This window comes from Copadichromis virginalis, linkage group LG3 (assembly GCF_057382275.1).
Source record: "Copadichromis virginalis isolate Kocher_CV1m ecotype Utaka linkage group LG3, C_Virginalis_male_GT1.1, whole genome shotgun sequence".
Taxonomy (NCBI): Eukaryota; Metazoa; Chordata; class Actinopteri; order Cichliformes; family Cichlidae; genus Copadichromis; species Copadichromis virginalis.
In genome coordinates this window covers 3,304,037-3,309,066 of record NC_140620.1, presented here as the reverse complement: position 1 = coordinate 3,309,066, position 5,030 = coordinate 3,304,037, and positions in this window count along the sequence as shown.

Genomic DNA, 5,030 nt, shown 5'->3' with positions numbered 1-5,030 from the left:
CCAACGACCAGGACCAGGATCTTCCCCAGTCCTCCAAACCCCTGACAGGCCATCACCCCCATCACCCTCCTCCCCCTCCCTTTCTCCCTCCTCCCCACACCTGAAATTCACTGAAGAGATGATGGAGCGGGTCAATGCTGGGCTCAGATCTACCCCCCGGCCCAATCCCTCTTTGTCCCCCATAAACCCCCCACCAAAGCAGCCAAAGGTTCGCCATCGAGCCCCACCCTCAACAGAGCAATCAAAGTCACATTGCCCTGCCTCGCCCCCCTTAGTTCCTCCTTACCACCTTCATGCTCTGTCTCCGCAGTCTGATGTGTGATGTGTGGAGGGTCCGGGCTGCGAGGATTATGGCAGTGGTGACTTTTCCCAGGAGAAGCTGGGACCCTGTTTACTAGAAGGTTTTAAAATTTCTGTACTTTCAGGTGACAGGAGACATGTGGCCTGGTCAAAACACAGAGAGCTGCACTCTAAAAGATCTTTAAACATAGTAAACATACCTTGTGTGCCACAGACTGCTCCCAAACACGAGGGGACAAGTAATGCCTCTAAAACAGTTAAGTTGGCTTTATTAAACGTTAGATCTTTAGCTGGGAAAACATTTTTAATTAATGATTTAATCACTGAGCACAGCCTTGATTTTATGTTTTTAACTGAAACTTGGTTGGACCAAAGTAACAGTGGAGCTGTTCTCATCGAGACGACCCCTCCTAACTACAGTTTTATCAGTGAGGTCAGGGCGAGCAGGAGAGGAGGAGGGGTTGCTGTCTTATTTAATGAATCATTTCAATGTAAGCAGCTATCTCCTGGAAGTTTTCAGTCTTTTGAATATGTGGCTTTACAGCTGAAGGCCCCATCCAAAGTTGTGTTTCTTAATGTTTACAGGCCTCCCAAATACTGCACAGACTTTTTTAATGACCTCAGTGAACTGCTGTCTGTGATCTGTGTTGATTTTGACTGTGTAATTATTGTTGGGGATTTTAACATCCATGTGGACAACCCTCAGGACAAAGGGACTAAAGACCTGAGTAACACTCTGGGCAACTTTGGGCTGACTCAGCATGTAACAGAGGCCACACATAATAGAGGACACACTCTTGACCTACTGATCTCCAAGGGCCTGAGCATTTCAAAGGTTACTGTGTCTGATGTGGGCGTGTCTGATCATTACTGTGTTTTCTTTGAAAGTAAAATCTCAGCCCACACAAATATATCAACAGCAGTGATCACAAAACAGTGTATAACTGAACACAGTAGTGCGATTTTTAACCAGGTCTTCCCATTAACACCTGACCTGTCCAGAGGGTCAGTCAATGAGCTCGTCAATAGCTTCAATGCTAACATGTTAAATGTAATGGACACTATTGCTCCCATTAAGGTGAAGGTTATCTCTGGAAGGAAAAAGTCTCCATGGAGAAACTCCACACTGGTGAAAAAAGAAAAAAGAGAGTGTAGGAAAGCTGAGCGCAGATGGAGAAAAACAAACCTCCAGGTTCATTATGACATCTATAAAGAGAAACTTCACAATTATAATTTACAACTGAGGAGTGCAAGAAGGTCCTACTTCTCTGACATCATCACTAAAAACAGCCATAATGCTCGGGTCTTATTTTCTACAGTTGACAGGCTAACAAACCCTCCTGTGCCAGTGGCAGCTGAACTTCATTCGACCATGGCCTGCAATGACTTTGCCAAATTCTTCACTGAAAAAATCCAAAAAATTAGACAAGCAATTGGTACATCAACAGCAGATCCAGGATATGTACTGTGTCCACCAAAAAACTGTTTAAACACCATGAAACAGTTTCAACCTATTAACAGCAAAGACCTGGAGGACATCTTAGGTCAACTGAACTCCTCCTCCTGCTGTTTAGATGTGCTGCCAACAAGTTTTTTCAAAAAGGTCTCAAAGACTTTAGAGTCAGACCTGTTACAGATCGTCAACTTTTCTTTATTATCAGGTGTGTTTCCAGAATCACTAAAAACTGCTGTAATCAAACCTATACTGAAAAAGGACAATCTTGACAAGACACAAATGAAAAACTACAGGCCGATCTCAAATCTCCCATTTTTAAGTAAGATAATTGAAAAAGCAGTTTCTCAACAGCTCAATTACTTCTTAAAACAGAATAACTGCTACGATGCCTTCCAGTCAGGTTTTAGACAGAACCACAGCACTGAAACCGCTCTGACAAAAGTGTTTAATGACATATGTCTGAACACAGACAGTGGAAAAATGTCAGTCCTAGTTTTACTGGATCTCAGTGCAGCATTTGATACAGTTGACCACAACATATTACTCAAACGACTGGAGAACTGGGCAGGTCTTTCAGGAACTGTACTAAACTGGTTCAAAACATACTTAGAAAACAGGAAATACTTTGTATCAATAGGTAACTTCACATCTGAGCAGACAAGTATCACATGTGGAGTTCCCCAAGGTTCCATCTTGGGACCCCTTCTGTTTAACATCTACATGCTCCCACTGGCACAGATTATAAACAACAACAAAATAAACTACCACAGCTATGCAGATGACACACAAATATATATCACAATGTCACCAGGAGACCGAGGCCCTGTACAGGCTCTTGGTAAATGCATTGAGGAAATTAATGACTGGTTGTGCCACAATTTTCTCCAACTAAACAAAAACAAAACTGAAGTAATAGTCTTTGGTGCCAAAGAAAAATGATTACAGGTCACCAGAGAACTTCAATCTATACATCTAAAAACCACAAACCAGGCGAGAAATTTGGGTGTAGTGATGGATGCAGACCTAAACTTAGAAAAACACATTAAGACAATAACAAAGTCAGCTTACTATCACCTCAAGAATATTTCAAGGATAAAAGATCTGATGTCTCAACAGGACCTGGAAAAACTAGTCCATGCATTCATTTTTAGTAGGCTTGATTACTGTAACAGCATCTTTACAGGTCTACCTAAAAAATCAGTCAGACAACTACAGCTCATTCAGAACTCTGCTGCTCGAGTCCTCACTAAGACCAAAAAAGTGGACCACATCAGTCCAGCTCTGAGGTCTTTACACTGGCTGCCTGTCCGTCAGAGGATAGACTTTAAAGTTCTGATGCTGGCCTATAAAGCTCTGAATGGTTTAGGACCAAAATACATCAGTGACCTCCTGACCCAGTATGAACCTTCCAGATCCCTCAGGTCATCTGGATCCGGTCTTTTATCAGTTCCCAGAGTCAGAACCAGACACGGAGAAGCTGCATTCAGCTTTTATGCTCCTTATATCTGGAACAAACTCCCAGAAAGCCTCAGATCAGCTGAAACACTCAGTTTATTTAAATCCAGGTTGAAGACTCACCTGTTCTCAGCTGCATTTGAATAAAGCACCAAATCCACACTTTTAAGCTTAAATTTCAAAACTTACACTAACTACTGATCTTATCTATTTCTGATTTTATCTGTTTTGATTTTATATACTGTTTTGTTTGTTTGTTAATTAGTTAAGCTTAAATTTCAAAACTTACATTAACTACTGATTTTATCTACTGTTCTGATTTTATCTGTTTTGATTTTATATACTGTTTTGTTTGTTTGTTTGTTTGTTTGTTAAGTGGGTTTAGAGCTCTGGGTGGCTCCCCAGCTGGGTCTAGACTGGGTCTAGAGAGTATTTTAAATTCAGGGAATTTAAAATAGAAAGTAGCTCATCCACAGAAGGACTGGTAGCTCCCCTTACGATAAGGGTTCAGATCGCGCGAGCAGGTGTGGGATTAGAGCTCTGGGTAGCTCCCCAGCTGGGTCTAGACTGGGTCTAGAGAGTATTTTAAATTCAGGGAATTTAAAATAGAAAGTAGCTCATCCACAGAAGGACTGGTAGCTCCCCTTATGATAAGGGTTCAGATCGCGCGAACAGGTGTGAAATGTGTGTGTTTAGTTAGTTTGTTTGTTTGCTTGTTTTAATCAATTTTAAATCATGCTTTTTATTTGTTTTTGTTTCTAATGTCTCTGTAAAGCACTTTGAATCACCTTGTTGTTGAATTGTGCTATACAAATAAATTTGCCTTGCCTTGCCTTGCCTTGCCAATCTCCAACCTTCCTTTCATATCAAAAATCCTTGAAAGAGTAGTTGTCAAACAGCTAACAGATCATCTGCAGAGGAATGGTTTATTTGAAGAGTTTCAGTCAGGTTTCAGAGCTCAGCACAGCACAGAAACAGCTTTAGTGAAGGTTACAAATGATCTTCTTATGGCCTCTGACAGTGGACTCATCTCTGTGCTTGTCCTGGTAGACCTTAGTGCAGCATTCGATACTGTTGACCATAATATCCTATTAGAGCAATTAGAACATGCTGTAGGTATTACAGGTACTGCACTGCAGTGGTTTGTATCATATCTATCTAATAGACTCCAGTTTGTGCATGTAAATGGAGAGTCCGCTTCACACACTGAGGTTAATTATGGAGTTCCACAGGGTTCAGTGCTAGGACCAATTCTGTTTACATTATACATGCTTCCCTTAGGCAGCATCATTAGAAGACATAGCATACATTTACACTGCTATGCCGATGACACCCAGCTCTATCTGTCCATGAAGCCAGATAACACACACCAATCAGTTAAACTGCAGGAATGTCTTAAAGACATAAAGACTTGGATGGCCGCTAACTTTCTGCTTCTTAATTCAGATAAAACTGAGGTTATTGTACTCGGCCCTGAAAATCTTAGAAATATGGTATCTAACCAGATTCTTCCTCTGGATGGCATTACCTTGGCCTCCAGTAACACTGTGAGGAACCTTGGAGTCATTTTTGACCAGGACATGTCCTTCAACGCACATATTAAACAAATATGTAAGACTGCTTTCTTCCATTTGCGCAACATCTCTAAAATTAGAAATATCCTGTCTCAGAGTGACGCTGAAAAACTAGTTCATGCATTTATTACTTCCAGGCTGGACGACTGTAATTCATTATTATCAGGATGTCCAAAAAAACTCACTGAAAAGCCTTCAGCTAATCCAAAATGCTGCAGCAAGAGTCCTGACAGGGACTAGAAAGA